Source organism: Phocoena sinus, chromosome 17, assembly GCF_008692025.1.
Source record: "Phocoena sinus isolate mPhoSin1 chromosome 17, mPhoSin1.pri, whole genome shotgun sequence".
In the NCBI taxonomy this organism is placed as follows: domain Eukaryota; kingdom Metazoa; phylum Chordata; class Mammalia; order Artiodactyla; family Phocoenidae; genus Phocoena; species Phocoena sinus.
The window spans coordinates 72,590,550-72,615,828 of NC_045779.1; the positions used below are offsets into that span (position 1 = coordinate 72,590,550).

General features: G+C 42.0%; 1 long non-coding RNA gene across 1 annotated transcript in view; it reads left to right on the forward strand.

The window, feature by feature from the left end:
• Nucleotides 1-25,279, forward strand: part of LOC116742765 — a 289,881-nt gene that overhangs the window by 190,096 nt on the left and 74,506 nt on the right. The window lies entirely within an intron of this gene.

Consider the following 25,279-nt stretch of genomic DNA (forward strand, 5'->3'; position numbering starts at 1 on the left):
TATGCTGTGGGAACTCGAGGAGGCAGCCACTCAGTGTGAAGGCATAGACTTGGAATAAAAGCACTTGGGTTCCACACTGGTCCAGATGTGAGCTGTGAGTTTCACTATCCCCTCTGCTCCCCCTTCTACCTCTGTCCTCACTGGGACAGACACGGCTGCAAGGCACACTGGGATCTCTGCCCAGCCAGCTGTCATGGAGTGAGAAGAAGCAAGCCAGGCAACAGGGAAAACAGGGCAGAAGACACTTCACTGGGGCCAGGGAGGGGTGAGCAGTCAGAGAAATGTCCAAACAGATGTTCAGAAGGAGGGAGAGGCATTAACTAAACAGATGAGCAAACAAATCAATGTGTAATTACAAATCATGATATGGTCTACGAGCAAGAAGGCGGAGCCTCGGGCTCCCCTGGTGGCGCAGTGGTTGAGAGTCCACCTGCCGATGCAGGGGACACAGGTTCGTGCCCCGGTCCGGGAAGATCCCACATGCCGCGGAGCGGCTGGGCCCGTGAGCCGTGTCCGCTGAGCCTGCGCGTCCGGAGCCTGTGCTCCGCAACGGGAGAGGCCACAACAGTGAGAGGCCCGCGTACCGCAAAAAAAAAAAAAAGAATGCAGAGCCTCACAGAGGAAGCTAAGTCTGAGCTACAGTAGGAAGGATAAGAAGGAGCTATCCACGCAGAGACCAGGGGAACAGTAGTGGGACCAGAGGGGAGGAGTCAGGCCCCAGGGAGGAGAGAGACTGGTCATTTTAAGCACCCTGTTGAGAAAGTGGCTTATGGATGCAGAGAGAGCAGTGGGTGCCTCCCAGACCCCTCCGTCTCTTCTAAGTGACCACCCCAAGCCTGGGCATTTTCTACAACACCTAATAAGAGGCAGGAAGGGGAGGAGGGAGGGAGGGAGGAAGAAAGCCAACCTTTCCTGGGTACTTAATTTGTATTTGCTGCTTGGAAATACATCGTTTCTTTTACGTATATTCTCATCATCCTGGACTTGGGTGGGAATTTCCCAGTTTGTTCAAAGAGCAAACTCAGCCCCGATGCCAGGGTGGCAGAGCTGATAGGCGTTGGAGTCAAAATTTGTCCTTGGTTTTGTGTTCTTCTCACCCTTCCTTGTGCTTCCTCTAGAAGGCGTGATGGGGACAGAACACAGGTTCGAAGGTTTGCACCTCCTGCCTAATAATACCTGAGGCTCATTAGCAGCTTCTCATAATGGGCTTTGTCGCACATCCTACCTGTGTCTTCACAAAGGTCCTGGGTTTCTTACTCACAGCCTCCTCTCCTGTTACTATCTTCTCTCACCCCTGAGAGCACTTTCCTCTTTGGTCCTCAGGAGTCAGGAAGGATGGAGGAAGATGAAGATATGTGGTGGAATGTCACAGAGATGATAATAACCGTCCCTTCTGAGAGCCCCTTTGAGTATTCCTTCTGGCTGAATCTTCTTTTTTTTTAAATAAATTTATTTATTTATTTTTGGTTGTGTTGGGTCTTTGTTGCTGCACGCGGGCTTTCTCTAGTTGCATCGAGCGGGGGCTACTCTTCGCTGTGGTGCGCGGGCTTCTCATTGCGGTGGCTTCTCTTGTTGCGGAGCACGGGCTCTAGTTGCCCAGGCTTCAGTAGTTGTAGTACGTGGGCTCAGTAGTTGTGCCTCGCGGGCTCTAGAGCACAGGCTCAGTAGTTGTGGCGAACGGGCTTAGTTGCTCCGCAGCAATGTGGGATCTTCCCAGACCAGGGCTTGAACCCGTGTCCCCTGCACTGGCAGGTGGATACTTAACCACTATGCCACCAGGGAAGTCCCCTTGCTGAAGCTTCTAAGAAGAATCTGGATGAGAAGTTATTAACCCCGCACATTAGCTTTATTTCCTCTGCAAGCCAGTAGTAGAAATTAAGTCAAAGTAATTTAAACCCCAGAAAACGTGAGGGGGTTACTGTTAAGGTAAAAGAGTGCTTCAGGCAGCCCAAGAGCAAGAATTATTAGGAAACTTGCTGAAGATTCTCAAACCACAGCCTGCAAACTGGGATGGACTTTCTTGCTGTTGCCCCATCTCTGCTCCTCTTTGAGCATCTCAGTGTGCACCTGTGCCTGCCTCTCTCAGTAAAACAACAGGGTAGCAACATGGGTGTCCTGATTTTACATGTCATGGATGCAGTCACTCAACAGACCTTTCTCTCTGTACCAATTCTAAATACCCAGGAAAAGGGACAATCGGCTGCAGCTCGAGGGAAAAGGTATTGCAGCAAGAAACATGACTGCTGTAAACCCCATGTGGGTTGGGGGCGGCAGGAAAGGAGAACCATGCAGTGATTCCCAGAGAGCAGGCCAGGCAGAAATGGCAATGTGTGCATTATACTCCATCTTACAGGTGAGGAAACTGGGCCTCAGACAGGTCAAGTTTATCACATCATACAGGGATTCAGTCAGCAGAATGGGTATTTGACATGTGACTATCTGATTCCCAGTATGTTTTCTCTGTGCTGTCCCAATGTTTCGCACAGTTTGGAACACACGCCAGAGATGGTATTTGAAATGATTTGGGGCATTACATAAATGGACATTTTACATTTAATGTATTAGAAAAATAATAACCACCACATAAAACCCATAATATAGAATTTCATTTATAAAAAGATTGTAAATGGAAAAAAAATGTGAGCCAATTAAAATATATATTAAGTAAATCATAGGGTAGGTGGTGTAGTACATATAGATATGATAACAATTGTGAAGATTGTTTGCAAAGGACTAAAGTTTGACAAATATTATTCTGCTACCAAGTCATTTTCCCCCCGAAGTCCAAGGATCTCATCACATTCTTTATTTCTCCTGTCTCATCTTCTCTCCTCAATAAAAACTAAGTGTAGGGACTCAGTTCTATTTCCAGTTCCAAAGCAAAACAATAGACATCCACTGAGAATCTGTTCTCTGTCCATCTGTCACATACAGCACATCCCAGCAGGACGTCCCTGTATGCAGACTCCATTCTTCATGGGAAGAGTTTGGTTCGTGTCACCAGCTGGGGCGCAGATACATCCCCTAATTTTTGCAAATAAATGAAGCATGAGATTCCCCATACTTCTCAGAAAGTCCACGGCTCCCTCTGAAGTCCCCAGAGTCAACCCTGACTGTCATCTTCTCCTCTCTGGGCTCTGTTCAGGACACTAGTCCAGTCCTTTCTGCTCTCATCCTCAGAGTGAGTGCCTTTCCTGGGGTCCTTACTCATCAGAAGATGTTGGCTGAGACTTCCCATTTCAACCCCACAGGTTTCTTTCGCTTTTCATTTCTAAATGGGATGAGAGTTGAGGTGTTTTCCTCCAAGAAGCCTTCTGGCTCCTTCTGTAAAATGGCCACATCCACCCCAAATTCCAAAATGTTTAAAGGGGGTGCTAGTTCAACTCAATTAAAAATCCATTCACTGAAACCCAACTTCATAGTGGACAAATTTGCTGTAGGACTATTTTAGTAAATTATCAAGTCTCCTGATTAACCAATCACTGATTGTAACGAGTTGTCACTTTGTAACAGTTTGCCGGTGTGTGTGTGTGCGTGCGTGTGTGTGTGTGTGTGTGTGCGCGTGTGTGTGCGCGCGTGTGTGTGTGTGTGTGTGTGTGTTTCCAAAGCTTGTTTCTTGGGGAACTTCGGAAGAATGGTCTCCATTTTGTCTAAGGGCAGCATTTCAAGAAATGTTTAATTAGCCCGAAGTTCAGTGTTAGCAGGCAGTTCAGTCTTAGCATGAACACTTTTAATAGACAGGCCCTTTCAACATCCAGCTTTAGCTTCAAATAGACGTTTACCGATTTGATGAGGTACAAATGAAAGGAAATCCTCAGCTGTATTGAGTCTCACTAAACCCAAACTATGAAGTGAACACTATGTACTCTACAATTTTCTCATCCAAAAGTGATGCCATGTTTGAGTGTATTCATATACATAAAACTGGATGGAAATTGACCTAAATAACAACAGTGAGGCTCCTTGGTTTTGTTTTGTTTTTTAATGAAAAGTATCGCTTGAGTTAGGTTCGTTCATTTTGTGAAGGTAATGCAAGTATGCACCATGGCCATGTGAAAGGAACTTTAAGCGCCTTTTGTTTCCTGTGTCTTAAAATGCACACTTCCCAACACTTTAGAATTCTGATCCCTGGAAAGGGGTGAATCCATTTGCTGAGAATCTTTAAAGGCAGGATGGGGAATTTAAGGCCATGTGCCATCTCATCCCCCTTTGCCGCCAGCCGCAGGTAATGCTCATCCATCACAGAGCTCTTTCCTACCAAGCCCTGAGCACCTTTAAAATCTTTCTTAAGTCTGTTACAGGCAGTGCAGATCAAATGGTGAACTTTGGAATGGGATAAATCTATTTGCCATCTTAGCTTTGGTTCTGCTGGATTATACACTTTCATCAACGGGGTTCTATTTTCTCTCATTCTTCCCCACTGTTCCACATTCTATTTCTTTGCTCTGATGGTTGCTTTTCGGCTTCAGCATATGTACACCAAATGCAGAGAATTCTCTGTCATTCTGCCAGCCTTTGCTCACCCTTCTGAATTTATGTGCAGAGAGTTTACGTCTCCCTCACCTCTTCTTGCTAACTTGCTCCTGGGAAAGCAGACCTGTCCTTCTCCAGTCCAGTGTGGGAGCAGCCTGGCTCAGAAAACTTACCTCCACCTGTTTTATGACATGTTCATTACCAGTATGTCTTAACATTCAACACTGGAAATCTCAGGACACTGTCTTGGCCACAGCTTATACCTTGGATTCCACTGTGCTCCAGGCTGTGGACCTTTGGTCTTTCTACTTACCAAGAAGCTGAAGCTGCAGAATTGCCTGAATCAATGTCCAAAGAGCCCCTTTGGGGGTAAATAATCCTAGGAGACAGGAATTTATTTTCCTGGTTTTGCAGAACTGCCCACCCACCCTGGGCAATATATCCTGGAAAAGATCATAAAAGTCTTCAAAGCCACATTCAAGGTTGTTTCTTTATCAAATCCTAATGCTTTATGCATATCTCTGATTTGGCCTTTCTTGCATCACATTTAATTGTATGTATATCTCGTTTCCATACTCTCGTACTGACTGGGATGTCCTTCAGGGCATGGACAGTTTGTGTTCCCCTGTGTGTCCTGAGGGTAAGTCACAGAGCCTATTATTAGTGGGCAGCAAAGTATACTGGAAAGAGTCAGGCTTAAGTAGAAAATAGCAAATCCCAGTATTGACACTTACTGATTGTGTAATTGTCTGTGAATTACCTGGGCCTTTTGTAGTAATTTGAATACGTCACTGGGCTTTAAAACATTAAATAGAATAAAACATTCTTATAATGAAAAGGGCAGCCATTGTCTGCTCTCCCCACCTCTGTCCTGCTTCTCAGGAGCCATCATTTTTAACTCTTTGAACTGTTTCTTTTGGTGGCTATCTCCATATTTCTAAATATAATTTCTTATATTACTCTTTTGGTTTTGTACATTTTAGATAGCATCTATTGATGTATTGTTATAATTAATTAGGATTTAACTCCTTCATATATTTGCACATTTTCTTGACAAATTTATATGACAACAATCATTTAACTTTTTAGCAGGGTTTTCAGTATTGTGACTATTTAAAATTTGCTCTAAAGTCAGGTGGTACACTATGATTTTATTTTCTTTCTTATATAGTTTTTATGTCTAGTTTCTTTTTCCCTAAAGTTTCTGGTTATCATACTTTTATTTTTCTTATTGCAAAATCTCCTTTATACTTTTCCTTCATATTTTTTCCAAGAGTTCCAGCTGATCAAGTATTCTGCTAAGCAGTTTTATTTAAATCATCATCATCCTTTCCAGGCTGAACCAGTTTCCCTTCTGCGTGGCATGGCCACCATCCTGGACATCCCTTGTTCCCTCACCTCACTGGGGACCTCTGTTTCCTGAATTCCATATTTTCCTCTTTCTTGGGTTCCTTCCTTATTTTGCTGGAGCACATCCTTCTTTACTTCCCACAATGTAGGTAAATTTCAGAGCCCTTGAATGTGTGAACACACATTTATTTCCTGGTTGGGTTAGGTAAGGCTGGAAGTGACTTGACCTCAATGTTTAGAGCATGCTCTCTGGTCTTCTTCTTTTTTTTTTTATAAATTTATTTATTTATATTTAGTTTTGGCTGTGTTGGGTCCTTGTTGCTGTGCGCAGGCTCTCCCCAGCTGCGGTGAGCGGGGACCACTCTTCACTGTGGTGCGCGGGCCTCTCACTGTGGTGGCCTCTTGTGGAGCACAGTCTCTAGGCACACAGGCTTCAGCAGTTGTGGCACACGGGCTTACTTGTTCCGCGGCATGCGGGATCTTCCTGGACCAGCGCTCGAGCCCACGTCCCCTGCATTGGCAGGCGGTCCTAACCACTGTGCCACCAGGGGAGTCCCTCCCTGGTCTTCTAATATTCAGTGCTGCTGGCAAGACACCCACCACTATTCTGATGATCATTCCTTTATAGGGGACCATTATGGGTTGAATTGTGTCCCCCACCAAAAGATATATTAAAGTCCTAATCCCCGGCATCTCAGAATGTGACCTTATTTGTGAATGGAATCATTGCAGATGTAATTAGTTAACTTAAGATGGGGTCACACTGGAGTATATTTTAGGCATTTTCAATGGATTTCCGCTTAAGGTATTAAGTGAGGAATTGTGCTCTTTTGAAGCTCTTCTACCTTATTCTCTCAAAATAGTTATGTCACATTTTAAAATCCAAATTTATATCAAGTCACTTTATTGCTATAATTATATACACTGTCCACTACTGAGCCTAGTAATGCATGATGACTACATTTCCTTTTTTTTTCAAAGTTTTTAGTTTTTCCTTGAATTATTAATTGCCTAATTTTTCATTTACTTAGTTTATATATGTAAAATAATTGGAACAGTGCCTGAAAAAGAGTAAGCACTATTTATGTGTTTGCTCTTATCATTTGGCTATTTTCTTACACCCTGTAACAGCTCTACTAAATGATGTAGAGATGGGTCAATTTTCCACATCATCAAACCTATCAAATACTCCATCCATCCTATTTTTCTCCTGCAGCCTCCTGGTGCCTTCATCCTCCTGTTGCTACCTGGGACCCACTGCTCTCTAAATGAATCCTTAGCTGTGATCCCAGACATCCAACTGCCATCATCCTCAGGGCTCCCTTCCCCACGCCCCTGAAGTGGGTTTTCCATTCCTTGGTTTACCTTCCCATTTTGTTGGAACACCTCCTCCAGTAACTTTCTGAGAAAGGGTAAGTGAGTGGGAATTGCATTTTTGAGACTTGACATGTTAAAACATTTTTTCACTTGATGCTCACACTTGATTTACAACCTGGGTAGCTATCGATGTCTAAGGTGTAAATTATTTTCCCTTAGAATTTTGAAGTAATTGCTTCATTTTCTTAGCTCCCTATGTTCCTATGGGGAAGTCCAATGCCATTCATATTCCCATACTTTTTAATGTAATTTTTCCCCTACAGGAGCATTTAGGATCTTCTTTTATTCTGAAGTTTCACAGTGATATACTTTAGTTTGGACTTTGGACTTTTATAATTTTTACTTATGACTCAGAGAGAATTTGTGTATCTCCATTCTAGGAAATGTTCTTGCATTTTTTTTCTGTGATAATGTCCTCCTTCTATTTTCTATGATCTCTCTGAAAACTCTTATTAGTGGGATGTTCAACCTCCTGGATTAATCTTTTAATTTTCTTGTCTTTCCTCTTTTTTTTTTTTTATCCTTTGCCTGTCTTTTTATTCTACTTTCTGGGGAACTTTCTTGAATTTATTGTCAAGCACTTATTTTGAATCTTTTAAAAAAAATTGACTCATCATATTTTTAATTTCCCGGAACTCTAAATTATTCTCTGAATGTACTTTTTATGATTGCACTTTTCTTGTTTTATGGATTATAATATCTCCTCTTATTTCTCTGATGATATTAATTACACTTTCTTTGAAGTTTTTTATGCTCTCTACATTAATCCTGTTGCCTCTGTGTTCAGATCTCTTTTATCAAGTAGGATGATTTTCCCAATTTTTAGTAATTCTCAACTGCCTGTTCACATTAATGAGTAAAGGTGCTTAAACCCAGGCGTAGGCCCTGAGTGCACTGGTGGTCTCCAGTGAAGGGCAGTAGAGGCCAGGTGACATTTTCATTAGAGATTTATAAGCTTTTCCTGGAGTAGGTTTATTTTTCTGTAGAATGATCCTCAAATCAAGGGACTGTGGACGGTCCCCACCTCATTTACATATTTATAGGCATTTACTTTTAACCTATTTTCAGCCAAGTATAGACTCAAGGAGAAAAATACCTATGGTGTCTTAGAGGGTAGGACAGGGGTTGGGACGAGGACCCAAGCGTCTAAACTGTTGTTATTCACACTTTTCACTCTTCTGTGTTCAGCTGCTCACACCACCCTTCTCACTTGTGCCTCGTTTGATACCCCATCCTGTCCTGTTAGTTTCTAAGCCTTTCTCTGTTCCTGGAGGGGCAAATTGGGTTGATTCCTCTCTTTGAAGGCACTTAGGGTTGAAATGTTCTCTCTGCTAAGTCATTTGTTTTCCTCCTTCTGTAGTCCATCTTCCCATATAGTGTGTTAAGATGTCTCTTAGTTTCATTGAAGATGAAATGCATTGCTTTTTTTCTAGCTTTTACTGTTATTGGGGGAAATTTTTGGAAGGAGAAGGTAGCCAAAATGGATTTACTCCGCCATCTTAAAATGAGAACTTTTCTGTAGAAGCTTTTAGAGACTTTTCTTTATTGTGGTGACTTAAAATGTGATAACTTGTTAGTAAAATATTAGGCCCTATAGCAATGTCTCTTTTCTTTCATATGCTTTTAGCTCTTTATATTTTTAGCTACTATGCTTGGAGAATCCCAAATTCTCAACTAGGGATCCTTTTGGGCGGAGGTATCACTCAAAATCTTCAGGTAAAAAGAACAGCCAGCTGTTCTGCCTGAAGTGGAGGTTTGAGGTTAGGAAGACAGGTTACATACCTGGATGGCAGTGCTCTGCTCACAGAGGTTGTGTCTGGGGAGGAAAGGAAACTATTTTGAGCCCAGTGTTTTAGCTAACTTCCCTGGTTCCAGCCCCCCTATCTTGGTGAACCTTGGTTTCAGCCCCTTATCAGTCTCACCTACCACTCCCAAGTCCTGGACTTCTCCGGAGTTTTGCGTTATAGGATATAGTTTTGTCATGCACATGTCACTCTGCTAATGCACAGAGCGGAGGCTCCATCCATCCTGTTCCATCAATCACCTTTCTCCGTGCTATTTCCCAGAACTTTGATGAAATCCCTTAACCGCTAATGGATTTTCTGCAGGTACTATCTTCATTGTGAGTTTAAATACTTTCTACTCCTTTACAGTTGTAGAGCTTCAGAGCACAGGGCCTGAAGATGCAGTGCTTGGGAAGTGCCACTACTTTTTAACTGTGTGTCTTTGGGCAAGCGAGTTAGCATCTCTCTGCCTCCAGTTTTTTAATCTGTAAAGCGAGAATAATAATAAGACTTTCCTTGTAGGATTTTGTGAGCATTAAATGAGGTAGTCCAGGGACTTCCCTGGTGGTGCAGTGGTTGGGAGTCCGCCTGCCAATGCAGGGGACACGGGTTCAAGCCCTGGTCCGGGAAGATCCCACATGCCGCGGAGCAGGCGGGCCCGTGTGCCACAGCTACTGAGCCTGTGTGCCACAACTACTGAAGCCCACGTGCCTAGAGCCCGTACTCCGCAGCAAGAGAAGCCACTGCAATGAGAAGCCCGTGCACCGCAACCAAGAGTAGCCCCCGCTCTCTGCAACTAGAGAAAGTCCATGCACTGCAGTAAAGACTCGATGCAGCCAAAAAATAAATAAATAAATTTATTAAAAATTAAAAATTGAGGTGATCCAGGTAAAGAAAGGAAAACTTGACATGTAGTAAGCTGACCTTTCAAAAATCTCATTCATCATCATCATTATTATTATTTTTTTTTTTTTGCGGTGTGCGGGCCTCTCACCGCTGCGGCCTCTCCTATTATAGCGGAGCACAGGCTCCGGACGCGCAGGCTCAGCGGCCATGGCTCACGGGCCCAGCCGCTCCACGGCATGTGGGATCCTCCCGGACCGGGGCACGAACCTGTGTCCCCTGCATCGGCAGGCAGACTCTCAACCACTGCACCACCAGGGAAGCCCCATCATTATTTTAGTGGATTTTTAGCATGGAGAAAAAATAAAAGCTTGTTTCAGTCCTCTGTCATTAACTGGAAGTCTGATGAACTTTCCTTATATTTACATATTTCAGGCAGTTGCTTGAGGAATTAATGAGCTAATGTATGGAAAACACAAAGCACACGGCGGACACACAGTCATCATTATTAGTAGTCGCTGAATAGGTGTTTGTTGAATGACTGTTGAAGATAGAGTGTTATACAGGAAGCAATCCCAAGCCTGGATGTTGGATGACCTGCATTTAGTCCTGGTTGCCACTCTCCTTCTGTGACTTGCACAAGTCAATGAACCTTTCTGAGCCTCAATTTCTTCTGAGAGTAGGAATAATAATAGCAGATACTTAATGATGTTATAATGATGAGTCCTACGATAAGTGTTATGCAAACTGTAAAGTGCTTTATAAATAATCAGCTATATGTGGGTGTGCACACCCACGTGTGAGCATGTGAGTTAGGCAGTTCGAAAGACAAAACGCGAAGGGGATACTCCCTCATGATGTTGTCAGAGATGTCAAGAAATTACACCACTTCTTAAAAATGTTGCAATTTCCAGATGTAACCCAGACGTCTGTGCCCAAGAACAACTAATCAGTGCCACCATCTCCAGACTTGTGTTCAGTCTGGAGTTCAGTCTGTGTTCAGTCTGGAAAGTTCAGCTTTCCCACTGCCTGTGGCTCTTAGTGAACCCCGTCAACGGGGAAAGGCTGCTCATCATAGATCAGAGTGAAGGACTAGTCACTTCCTGCCAAGTTGTTTCTGTCACTGAAACGTACTGGACACAATTTTGATGAAAAGGAAGAGACAAGAGGCTGTCTGTCTCTGAGTCTTTGCATGGAGACTCAAGATTACAAATCGGTTCCCCTTAACCAAGAGAATTCCAATTTATTTATTTATTTATTGGTTTGGCAGGGAGAGCTCTCAAAGATGGGTTTTATTTTCGTAATTTTTCTCAATTAGCACTAAGCAATGTTCACAAATGACCAATGAGAGAATAAGATGAGATGGAAATCTCATCCCCAAGCAGCTGCCACCAAACTCTCATGAAGTGGCTGCTTCTGTTAACTTCTGAGGGACCCCCTCCTCCGCCCTGCATCATCTCTCTCCCCCTCAGACGGACCCGTGCACTGACTTTCTCCATGGAGCCTGTTTACAGGGAAGCTAATTATTTTTCCTCGTGCAAAAGCCCACTTCTGACTTTGCAGCTGTGCTCAGTCTCCTGGAGGAGAACAGATCTGAGTTTCAGTGCTCCCGACTATACATTGGATGGCCTAAAAATACCCACAAATTTGTCTTCTCTTTCCTAATCAGGCTGGGCTCTTATCGAAAGGCAAACTCTTCTGAGAATTCTGAGGGACTATTACTTCTCACGGATGGCATCAGCTATAAATAGCAGTGCCTTCCAGGTAGCGTGCTGCTGGCTGGCACAGCTCTGCACTTGCTTTATTCCAGAGAAGATTGAATGCCGCTGGAGGATTCTGGGAGTGAGAAGGCTGGCCTGGCACTTGGGGCTTGGAGGAATTCACAGGGATCCTCCCTGGAGACCCTTCTCTGTACCAGCTTCCCTCCCAGCTGGGTACCAGGGTCACAAATACGCATAAGACAAGCTTGACCTTTTCAGGATCTCATAGCAGAGAGCAGAGCTGCCCAACAGGAGTGCAATGCAAGCTACATATATAATTTTAAGATTTCTAGCAGTCATATTTTAAAAAGTACAAAGAAACAGGCAAATTCATGTTAATAATATATTGTATTTAACATACTATATCCAAAATATAGCCTTTTCAATGTGTAGTCAATACGATAAAGATATTTTACATTCCCTTTTTTTGGGGGGGGAGGATACCCACACTGTGACTGATTTTCATTATTTGACATGCTCCTAAAACTCATAAGCTGTACAAAAAGGTAGACTGACAGAAGTGTCCCCTCTCCCTCTCTCTCCCTACTACTTAGATCCTAGGCCAACATTCTTTATACCCTGTTCTTGTCCCTTAGCCTTGAGAAAGCACTCTCCTTAGTTTCTGGTTTATCTTTCCTGTCCTCATCCTATCCTTTTCCAAAAATGAGCAGATATACTTTTAAAGAAATATCCTTCCCTTTCCTATATGAAGGGTTCACACTATAGATAGATATTCTTTGGCACTTTGTTATTTTTGACTTAAAAATATATCCTGGAAATCTTTGGTACACAAAGATTTCTCTCTCTCTCTCTGTCTCTCTCTCGTTTTTTTTTTGTTTTGTTTTGGCCACGCTGTGTGGCTTATGGGATCTTAGTTCCCCGACCAGGGATCGAACCTGGGCCCTCAGCAGTAGAAGCACAGAGTCCTAACCACTGGACCGCCACGGAATTCCCAAAGATTTCTCATTCTTTTTTTTTTTCTGTACGCGGGCCTCTCACTGTTGTGGCCTCTCCTGTTGCGGAGCACAGGCTCCGGACGCGCAGGCTCAGCGGCCATGGCTCACGGGACCAGTTGCTCCGCGGCATGTGGGATCTTCCCAGACCGGGGCACGAACCTGTGTCCCCTGCATCGGCAGGCGGACTCTCAACCACTGCGTCACCAGGGAAGACCGATTTCTTATTCTTAATTGAACTTCAGAGCCCTTCATTGTATAGATGTACCAAACTTGTCTCAACTATTCTCCTATGCATGGTCATTTAAGTTGTATCTAACATTTTGCAATTACAAAAAATACTCCTGACGATTCTGATTCCAAATACAAGGTATGGGTTTTTTCCCCACACCAAGCGATTTTCTGACGCCAGCCGGGTGTCTTACAATTCAGCTCAATTCTGACGCTGTCTACCTGGAGACAGCATCAGTTCCCGCAGATTAAGGGCTCAGTCCTGCAAGACTCTCTCCCTCACCCCCGCATCAGATACTAATGGCAAGTCCAGGTTGTCACCTGTGCTTCTGCTGGCCCGGCTATAGATCCAAGGTTCCAACAACCCCTCCTTATGTTGGAATAATTTACTAGAGCAGCTCACTGAACTCAGAGAAATAGTTTTCCTACTAGATGAGTGATTTATTATAAAAGACATAAGTCAGCCTAGCCAGATGAAAGAGATGCATCAGGCAAGGTATGGGGGAAGGGCATGGGGCTTTTATGTCCTTTGACCTCTGAGCACATGGCTTTCCCTGAATCTCCACGTGTTCACCAGCCCAGAAGCTCTACATTCCCTTTTTATACTAAGTCTTTGAAATGTGTGAATTTTACACATTTAACACATCTCTCTTTGGATTCTAACTTTTTATTGGAATGACTTGATTTTTACTTAAATTTCATAAAACTTGCAGTAGGAAAAGTGGATTCACAACAGCCCAGGTTGTTTCAAACATTCTTACAAATTTTCCAATAACTGAATTGAATATCAGTTTTAAAATTTAGATTTAAATTAATTAAAATGAAAAATGCGGTTCATCAGTTACACTGGCCACATTTCAAGGGCTCAGCAGCAGCATGTGGCCGGTGGTTACTACACTGGATTGTGCAGGTCTCGGATAAAGAGGATGTAGGCTGAACCCCCTTGCATGGGGCAGATTTCAGATCCATCACTGGCTGGGTGACCAACTGACTCACTAACACCATCTCATCACCGTGCACCAGCCACATACTTTTTATTTTTTTAACATCTTTATTGGAGTATAATTGCTTTACAATGGTGTGTTAGTTTCTGCTTTATAAGAAAGTGAATCAGCTGTACATATACATATCTCCCCATATCTCCTCCCTCTTGCGTCTCCCTCCCACCCTCCCTATCCCACCCCTCAGGTGGTCACAAAGCACTGAGCTGATCTCCCTGGGCTATGCGGCTGCTTCCCACTAGCTATCTATTTTACATTTGGTAGTGTATATATGTCCATGCCACTCTCTCGCTTCGTCCCAGCTTACCCTTCCCCCTCCCCGTGTCCTCAAGACCATTCTCTACGTCTGCGTCTTTATTCCTAGGGCAGGACAGGCATACTCTTTTTTTTAACATTCTAATTTTAAAGGCTAACAAGCCCCTCCCCTCCACAGACCTTTGCCTATACTGTGTTCTTCTTCAGCAGCGCCGTCTCTTTTCCCTCTCCACCTCTCATCTCGTCACCTCCGATTCATGTCATCCTCAGCCCAGCTGTGACCTGCCCAGACTACATCAGGTCCTCTTTGTAAATTGCTCTCTCATTACCCTGCCCTTCTCCTTCCTCCACTCATTCTCCACAAGCATGGTGAGAACTTGCCACGTGTCAGGAACTATTCTAATGCTTGGAGCACCATCAGGGAATGAAACAGACAAAAATCCCCACCCTCATGGAGCTTATGTTCTGATAGAGGGAAACAGAATAAATAATAAATAAAGTCATGCCATGTTACTGGAGAAACTATTAAATGCTGCGTTTCAAGTAGAGCAGGGTAAAATGGAAGGGGAGTGTGGGGTGGAAGGAGGACAGGTGTTCGACATAAGGTAGTTGAGCCGACTTGAGAGAGGTGAGGGAATCAGCCATGCAGCTGCCTGGAGGAACAGTGTTCCAGGCAGAGGGAACAGCCAGTGCCAAAGCGTGGAGACAGAAGGACATCTGGCATGTTCCAGGGCCAGCGGCAGGCCAGAGGGAGCCAGGAAGAAAGAGGCTGGCATGGGTTGGACAGGTAGTAGGGGGTGGGTCATGTAGGGCTTCTAGACTTTGGCTGAGATGTGGTTTCTCCTGAGTGTGAGGGGAGCCGCTGGAGGGTTCTGAGCAGATGAATGGCTCTCACTGCACAGTTCATTTATTATGTCTCCCACCAGGAACTCCACAAGAGGGTTTGTATAACCTGAGCTAGGGACTAAGAATGGTGATCAAGACAGGTTATACAAACCCCCAGGAATTTATATGTTTATCCATTATGAGATACAGCATGTTATGGCCAAGGACTAGAGGTCTTGGGGCCATGTGCTCCTGTGTTAGAATGCTGGCTTCCTCATCCACAGCGCTGTAACATCGGGCAGATTATTTAGCAATTAGCAAGACATTGAGCCAGGCTGCAGGACTCTGCTTCCTTCTCTCTCTGCTTGGTTCCTTTGGAAAGAAGTCTTAAGAACTTTAGGTGGCATCATCTTGCTTGGCTGGAGATGCCAGCTGGTTGGGGGCAGGAAGCCCAGCTGGCAGGAGGGAGAGCAGATGAGGGAAAGGAGAGGAAGGAGGATGGTCCAACAGTCTGGGTATGCTGATTCTCAGAGGCGGGTGAAGTGTGGCCCAGAAGTTCACTGCGGATGTCCCAAAGTGGCAAGTCCTTCTAATACCACCCCTAAGACATGGCACAGTGCAGGAAGGCCCACAGACGGAGTCCCGGTCATTCAAAGAGGAGAAAGGGCAAGGAACTGGTAAGACAGCTGGGTTGCATCAGAACTGCCCTATCAAACCCCACTCTCACATGTGCTCTTCAGGAAACACTGCGGAGCCTACTTGCAGATGGGAGTGCACAATTGAACCCCCTTTTCCATTTCCTTTCCTTTGGCCAACGGCATATCTCCTCAAAATTGAACTTGGAGCTGTTATTTGTTAAGAGTATCAGGTATTTTGCATTTGTTTTCATCTTTGCAAAAACCCTCAGGCAAGAATTATTATTTGCATTTCCCAGGAAGGAAATTGGGGCTAACAGAAAGTCAGTACCTCTCCCAAGGTCAGCCAGTTAGCCAGGTTTGAATCTAGGTCTGTCTTACTCCAAAGCCTGTGCTTTGTCTTTTAATGCATTTGTTCATTCATTTATTCACTCACATAGGTGAGGAAGACAGACAAACGTCCTGCTCGCATGGAGCTTTCTTTATAATAGGAGAGGTATACAGGCATAAACAAGAAACAGACACAAAAATGTCATTTACATAGTGATAAATTTTATGAAGATAAAAGTGGCTGGGGTGGGAGTGGGGGTATTTTAGACTGGATAATTCGGGAAAGCCTCTCTAAGGAGCTGCCATTTGAGTTGACACATAAATGGGAAATAGTAGCCAGCCCGTGGGAAGATCTCAGTGTAGAGATCTCTTATCCTGTGTCCAGATAACCTGAAAGCCATACTCATGCAGAGACACAAGCATTCTCTTTTCAATCTGATCACCTATTCTCATATAATCATGGAAACTGAGGAGTCAGGGTTGGAAGTAGACTTAGCTGGCATTTCATCCCATAAAATATCAAATTTCTGTGCAAGGCTTTGCAGTTTATAATTGTCATATGATATTCAGAAAGGCCTTGTGAGGTAGGAAAACATGTATTTTTGCCCCAATTTTTCAGCTAACAAAATAAGCAAAAAGAGATTTTGTCCGTTTCAGGGCAGTTTTTTGCTCTTAAATTCCTTTTACCCACTGGGCAGGGTCTGTGCTTATTTATTGTGCCTGGCCACTGGCTGTTTGCTGAATAGGAACCCAAGGATTTTAAACTGTTTCCTGTTTGCCCAGGATCCTGTAATGCATCCCTCCTCTCCACCTACAGAATGAGTCTACATTCTGAGGAGAGTACTTTGCCTTTTTTTTTTTAATTTTTTTTTTTTTTTTACTTATTTTAGAGATCTTTCCATATATATATATATATTTTTTTAAATATTTATTTTTTTGGCCACACTGGGCTTTAGTTGCGGCATGCGTGTGGGATCTAGTTCCCTGACCGGGGATTGAACCCAGGCCCCCTTCATTGGGAGCATGGAGTCTTACCCACTGGACCACCAGGGAAGTCCCAAGAGTACTTTGCTTTTCATCTCTGCTTCCTCTCTCTCTTTCACCAAAATTACCTTATCCATGCCCAGTTTTTCCAGAACTTGAAGTGTGAATAGTTAAACTGAAAAATTAATATATTTATATTTTCCAAATTTCGTCCCCCGCAAAAAATTTAAGATGGTTTAAAATTTAAGAGGATTAAAATTACACAATAATGATATTAAAAGTAAATATACTGAACGGGGGAAAAAAAACCTACTGAATAGGAGAAAATAATTACAAATTGTATATCTGATTAAGTGTTAATATCCAAAATATATGAAAGACTCATACAACTTAATAGCAAAAAATCAAAATCAGATTACAAAATGGGCAGAGCATTTGAATTAACATTTTTCCAAAGAAGGCATACAAATGACCAACAGGCACATGAAAAGATGCTCAGCCTCATTAATCATCAGGGAAATGCAAATCAAAACTACAGTGAGATATCACCTCACACCTGTCAGAATGGCTATTATCAAAAAGACAACAAATAACAAGTATAGGTGAGGATGTGGAGAGAAGGGAACCCTTGTGCACTGTTCGTGAGAATGTAAATTGGTGCAACCACTATGGAAAACAGTAGGCAGTTCCTCAAAAAATTAAACATAGAACTAAATAGAACTACTATTTGATCCAGCAATTCCACTTCTGGGTATTTATCCAAAGAAAATGAAAACACTAATTCAAAAAGATACATGCACCCCTTTGTTTATTGCAGCATTATTTACAATTGTCAAGTTATGGAAAAAACTTACGTGTCCGTTAATGGATGAATGGACAATGAAACTGTGGTGTATGTGTGTGTGTGTGTATATATATATTTATTTACGTACAATGAAATACTATTCAGCCATAAAAAAGAATGAAATCTTGCCATTTGTGACAACATGGATGGACCTTGAGGGCATTATGCTAAGTGAAATAAGTCAGACAAAGAAAGACAAAGACTATGATCTCTCATAGATACAGAGAACAGATTGGTGATTGCAAGATGCAAGGGATGGGAAGGTGGGAGAAATGTATGAATTTTTTGTTGTTTTTTTAGTTTAAATAATTCAAGTAAAAATTTTAAAAAAGTAATATAGAGTAGGGACTCTTGAGCAACATATAAGAGAAAGGCTACATGTTAATCCTAAAGGAATTACCTCTCTGCCTTTTCTCCTGTTACTGTTTATGACCAGTCTTGTCTAAGACTAACCTACACTTTGGTTTCCTAGTTAGCACACACTCTTGCATATTCAAGGGTATCATTTCATAAAGTCTTCCTCTTCTTTCCTAAGTCCATTTCACCATTTCACCCTTTCAACTGGATCACTCCCATCAGTATGGAAATAGGCTATGATTTTTGCTACCTAAAAAATACCTCTCTTAAACCTATATTCTGCAGATACTGACCCTTCCTTCTGCTCAAAACAAACAAACACCTCTCTGTTGTTTAGTGCATACATATTAAGGATTCACCAATTTAGAATTAAATAATGTTCCTTTTTATCCTTGATATATTTCCTTGCTTTGAAATTGTCTGACATTTGTCACATATTTGTCTTATATTTGCCTAGTATTAATACAGCCACTCTAGCTCTCTTTTGTATTTGTATGGTAAGTATTTTGCATCCTTTTAACAATCATTGTTAAAGTTTGTTTCTGATAGATAGCATATAATTAGATCTTGCTTTAGAATCAATCTTTTAATTTGAGTGTTTAGACCATTTATATTTAATGTAATTATTAATACACTTGGATTTAAATCTAACAGCTGTTTTCTATTAGTCCCATTTACTCTTTGTTCTCTTTTCTCTCTCTTTTTTTTTTTTTTTTTTGGTTGCCTCCTTTGGATAAATTGAGAATTTTATGTGTTTCCTCATTTTTTTTTTTTTTTTTTGCTGTATGCGGGCCTTTCACTGCTGTGGCCTCTCCCGTTGCGGAGCACAGGCTCCGGACGTGCAGGCTCAGTGGCCATGGCTCACGGGCCCAGCCACTCCGAAGCATGTAGGATCTTCCCAGACCGGGGCACGAACCCACGTCCCCTTCATTGGCAGGCGGACTCTCAACCACTGCGCCACCAAGGAAGCCCCCTATGTGTTTCCTCTTTTGCTTTGGCTTCCAGTGTTTTACACTCTCATACTAGCCCACATCTAGCCTTTAGCAATTTGTTGGATTATTTTTAGCTGCTTGTATGGTGCCCAGCATCTCTTTCTTCTGTGGTCTGCCACAGGTGAGCCAGGTTTCAAGGTCTGTCTTTCCTTGGATTTCAGGTTATTTTTTAGCCCCGTGACTTCAGCTGTCTGATGGGTTCAAGGAAAGTAATAACTTTATATTCTATCCCCCTTATTCTTGTTGTTAGGATTGAAGTGATGCTCTTTACAGCTTTTGTACGTCTTAGACCTAAATTCTCTGATTGTTTTTACAACAAAACAATGAAAAAGAGATGTCTATATTCATATTCTCCAAAGTGTCTCTCTTCATTATTTCTTGAAACTTACTCCAGTAAGGTTTGTACCCTCATCCTTACACCAAAAATTGTTTTTCTTTTTTAAGGTTTCCAATAAACTCTGTGTTGTTAAATATGATAGTTAGTTCTGAGTTCTCATCTTACTTTTACCTTTCAGCATCATTTCACACAGATGACCTCTCACTCCTTCCTCAGTAAAATACTTTAACTTGGCTTCTGGAACACCATAGTTTTTTGAATTCCCTCCTACATAAGTGGCTGTTCCTTCTTTATCACCTTTTTGAGTTCCTTCTCTTTTCCTGACCTCTAGGTGTTGAGTATCCTGGGTTCAGTTTCTACACCTCTTTTCTTCTTTAATGATACTTATATTCTTTTTGTGATTTCGTCTAGTCTCAGAGTTTTAAATATCATCTATTCACTGACAAGCCCCCTGAACTCCAAATTTATACCCTACTAGACATCTCATTTGAATGCCTGAGACATCTTAATTTAACATGTCTAAAACCAGATCTTCCCCCAACAAACCTGTTCATCCTCCAGACTTCCCAAACTTAGTAAATATATTCTCAGTAAAAGTCCTTCTATCTGTTCAGACAAAAACCTTGGAGTCATCTTGGCATCTCCTTTCAGATCCTACATCTGATCAATCAACAACCCTTGCTGACTATACCTTCAATATATATCCAGAACTAATTGTTTCTTATAATTTCTGCTATTACTACCCTCATCAACACTTCAATCATTTTTGGCCTGGATTATTGTAATAGAACTCTAACTGGTTTCTTTTCCCCTGCCTTCCCTACCTCGTCTATTAATGTACTGGCCAGTAACAAAAAAGCAATGGCAGTTATAGTTAGTAGTGTGATATTAGGCAGGTCCCAACCTCCCTGTGTCTCATTTGAAAATTAGAAATATGAGCAGAATTCTAAAGATGTTCTCCCAAAATTTTAGTCCCCTGGCTACTCAATTGAACATTAGTTTAGGTACTGTTGTGAAGGGATTTTGCAGATATAATTAACGTCCCAAATAAGTTGACCTTAAAATATGGATATTAACTGGGTGGCCTTACTAAATCAGTTAGGTCTTTTAGAAGCAGAAAGTTTTCTCCTTTTAGTGGTAGAAGAGACATTCAGAGATTAAAACTTGAGGGGAATTCAGTGTGCCATTGTCAGCTTTGAAGATGGAGGGGGCACAATGCAAGGAATGCCTTCAGCTTTTAGGAGCTGAGAGTCAGCTAGCAAGGAAATGAGTACCTCAGTCCTACAACCACAAGGACCTGAATCAGCCAATAATCTGAATAAACTTGGGAGCAAATGCTATCCCTAGAGCCTCCAGATAAAATCCTAGTGTGGCCTGTGCCTTGATTTCAGTCTTGTGAGACCCCAAGCAGAGAGCCCAAATGAGCCTGCCTGAAATTCTGACCTACAGAACTGTGAGATAGTAAAGGTGTGTTATTTTAAGCTGCTTAATTTGAGGCAATTGTGGTGCAATGATAGAAAACTAATGCTAGGAATAATAAGAAACTTGTTCTCTTCATGGTAATTGCTCCTTTTCAGAGATAAGTCAGATTATGTTTTTATATTTCTTTCGAGAAAAGGGTTTACCATGTCACATTGAATAAAAACTAAATAGGTTAAAGGGTTCAACAAGACTCTACTTGATCCTGCCCTTTCACCCCTTTGACTTAATTTACTACTTTCCTGCATGCTTACTCATCTCCAGTCCAATTGGAATCCTTGCCTTAGAATGCTTGTACTTGCTGTGCCCAAGGCTCAGAGTATAGACTCTAGGACAGAGTTCCACCATAAAGTAGTGGAGGTCTATCTCAGGTCTTTGCTCAGGAATCTGTGACTTGATACGTTTCATTAGCTCATTATTTGTGGAAAGTCTACAGTCACAGTCTTTTCAAATACCGTCTTTAACTGATATTTTCTGTCCTTTCTTTCCGGGACTTTAATTACTGTTAAATCTTTTGGTTGTGTGTCAAATGTACCCTATTCTTTTTTTCTGTGCTTTCCACCCTTTGGTCTCACTGTGATTTAGTCTGAATATTTTCTACTGACCTGTCTTTTAGTTCATTAATCCTTTATTCTTTTGTTCCTAGTTTTCTTTTAAACCAATCTATTAAGTTCTTAAATTCAGATACTATAATTTCAATGTTACAGTTTCCATTTAATTATTTTTTAAATAGTTTCCAGTTTTATGGTCAAATTTCCTGCCTGGTCATTTATTTTCTTGCACATATTAACCACAGTTATTTAAAAATTTACTTCTGGACCTCTTTTGGGTCTGTTACTATTGCCTGCTTTTTATCTCTTGGTTTTGGTTCTGTCTCCTGATATGCCTGGTAAATTTCACTGAATTCCAGCTACTGTGTGTGAAAATATTCTAGAACTAACATGAGACTCTGGGAGGAAATTATCTTCCTCTGGCAGGAATTTAGGGATTAGGAGGATGATAAGCCAGTCTGGGATTGAGCCGAGTTGAAGCTGTGTCTTCAGTCTTTGTGGAAGTTGGCAAATTTCTAGTATGCCCTTATTCCTGGGTTGTAGAACGTCAGTGGTTCCAACTGAAAGCCCGTGGTATTTACCATGTCCCCTCCTCCATGACCTGTTCTGAATTGCAATGTTTTCTCCCTAGCCCTTTGATATGGCTGAACTCTCAGCCTCTCAGCACAGTTTCTTCTTGGTTTCTTGGCCTCTTGGTCATTATTTACTAATGAGCAAATACCTCAAGCAGAGGCAGGATGTAGGGCTCACTTCTCTGTGCTTCTCTTCTCTCTTGAATCGTGGCCCTTCAAGTTAAATAGCTCTTTAATATTTTAAAAATAATTATCTTTTTTTTTTTCTGGTTGTGTTCAGGGAGAAGCTTGGTCTGATCTAAGCTGGCTAAGATATAGCTGGAAATGGGAGAAATGTCACCACCTTTATGATAACTTTCCTGACACCCTGTAAAAATGGCAACCTATCACCTCCCCTCCTCTATTCGAATGCTTTTTGTTTCTCTTCTCTGCATTTTTTCTGTATAGTATTTATCAGTATTTTATGCACTATATATGTTTATTATTTATGTGTATTCTCCACAAAATATAAGCTCTAAGAGAGAAGAAATTTATAAATGTATTTCTTCCGTTGCAGTATCCTTAGCCCCTAGCACAATGCTTGGAACAGAAGGTAATTAATTAACCAAATTAAATATTTGGTTAATGAGTAAAAAAATTGAATGAATAAATATGAGACAATGTTGAGTAAATTTGGTTTAGACACTTTTTGGTGGCAGCGACAAAGGAGAAAATGTGATAGATTGAAATGCTCTTATTATCTGTTAGAAGAAAGGATACCATTTATTAAAGAAGTACAAATTTATTTCCTTATTACCTGATACAATATATGAGTCTTTTAATGATATAATAAAAACTACATTTAATGCTACTTTCATAGTAGATGCAGAAGCGATTTTATATGATTCTTTTGGTTCTATTATCCATAAAAATTGAGAAAATGAGTTTAAGCTGGAGAGGTAAGGGCTGAAAAAACAACTCAAGGTAACTAGAATGGTAAAATTTGTATTTTATAAGTAATTCTCAGAAATTATGAGAATTACCAGTAACAGCAGCAACAGGAACAACTACAAAATCTAGCAGGGTGACAAAGAGCAGGTTAATTACCTCTTTGAGCCTCAGTTTTCTTTCCTGTAAAAGAGGAATAACGAGAACTCTGCTCTTTCCGGAACTGCTGTGAATATCAAAGATAGAATTCTAAATGCTGGTTAACAAACAGCTGAATTGATTAATCACCATTGACAAAATGCTTTTATGTGCATTTTCATATTCACGTAAGCAGGTTCTGTGTGCAAGTATTGTCATCACTCTCCATTTTCCAGGTGAGGAAACCAAATTCAGGAGGCCCATTTGGCATAGCCAGCAAGCAGCCGAGATATAATTCATCCCTCTGTCTTTGATTCACGTGCTCTGTCTCCAGAACCATATTGTCTCTCCATTGGAGGGATTCTCAAGTGGTAGAAACTCAGTCATCAGGGCAGACACTGATGGGTCTGGTGGCCTTTCTCATGCTCCTGTGGTTACATCAGCTCAGCTCATCGACTGTTGCAGATGTGGAAGTAGATAAAAATCCCAAGGACTGCGTTCACTTCAACACCTAACCCCAAGGGCTAGGGACCAGATGAATTCCTCCCAGTTGTGAGAAGTCTACACAACTTCTATTTTTTCTTAGTTAAAAAGCGACACATTTCATCTTTCCCTTACAAATTAATATTTGGTCTTTATCTGGAGCTGACCTCCTGATGTCTGACTCAGTAAATTGACTCTATCCTTTGAACTCTGCAATGGCCTCAGGCTACAAGAGTAGGAGAAATGCCTTCACAAATATCAAAGGCACAGCAAGTTTATCTCTCTAAATATTAAACCTAAAATAGCCACGACTCTGGGAGAATAGACCTCCTTGCTCTCCTGGCCTCCTTGCTGGAGTCTGTGGTGCTACCTTGGACTAAGAGAGTCCATTCTTTCCCTAGAAGAAGGGGAGAGGTTGTGTATTCCTGGAGTCTTCCAGAATGCTTTTGAGCCCAGAACCTGGGAAGGCACATATTTAGGGTTTTCTGTTGCTCTCATGACCTCATCCATTGGCATTTTATCTCTGCTCCTAAGATCTAAGGAACTGGAAGCAGATGATGCATTTATTTCATGGTCTAACAAATTGGCCAGTAACTCGGACAAGCCAATTCTTTAGGAAAAAATATGCCAGGAAAATGCAATTACATTTAGCTGGAGCTAAAAACCCCACACGATACGATAATGATGCCGTCATTTATTTTTCCTCTTCCTTTGTGCCAGATGCTACACTGTGTATTTCATATCCATTGTTTCACTTCTGTCACATAGTATCTATGGAAAATTCAGTATCATCCTGTGTTTACAAATGGAGAACTGAGCCTTGGAGAAGGTGAGTGACTTGTCCTAGGTCTCATGTTAGGTGGGTTGTAGAGTTGAGATTTGAACCCATATTCTTTCTGATAGCAAAAATAACACTCTTTCTCTTCACCATTATTATCAGTAGTAATTGTTAGTACCTTATTATTTGTGGCAGGCAGCCTCTAAGATGGCCCAATGGTCTCTGCCTTATGTTGAGTGTGGACTGGACCTAGTGACTCAGTTGTATCAAATGGGATACAGCAAAATGATGGGGTGTCACTTTTGCAATTAGGTTACAAAGAGACTACAGCTTCTGGCTTGGGTATCTCCCTTTGGGAAAGCAAGATGCATGTTGGAGAGGCCCATGTGACAAGTAACTGATGTTTCAGACAGCCAGTAAGGACATGACCTGCCAAGAGCCACAGGAGTGAGCTGAGAAGCAGATCCTACCCCATTCAAGCCTTGAGATGAATGAAGCCATGAATGACCACCCGATCGTAGTCTTGTGACAGACCCTGAGTCAGAACCATCCAGCTAAGCCAGTGGCTACCCAGGGCAGATGCCTTCCTTTATGTATCTCATTCTAGACCTGATGATCTGAATGGGTGGCATCTACCTGGGGCATGTTCCACCATGGTGGGAATCTGAAGTTGTCAGAAGGGCAAGAGGAAACATGTGAGCTCCTAATGTGTGGACTTGGAGCTGGCACACTTCCATTTTTGCCCATGTTTCATTGGTCAAAATAAGTTACAAAGCCAAGCCCCACATCAAAGATCAAGAGGTACTCTCTCCCCGTGGAAGCAGGATGGGGAAGGGAGTTGTTGGACAACTAAACTTCCAAATCCTCTGTTATGGCTGAGGAAACATTGAGCTCAGGGATGATAGAGACCGTGCTTGGCTGCAGCATTTTGTGGCTTCAAATCCTGTGAGCTTTTTCTTAAAGAAAATCTTCTTCAGTTCAAACATTACAGGGCTCTTCAATTCTCTAGGCAACAGATAG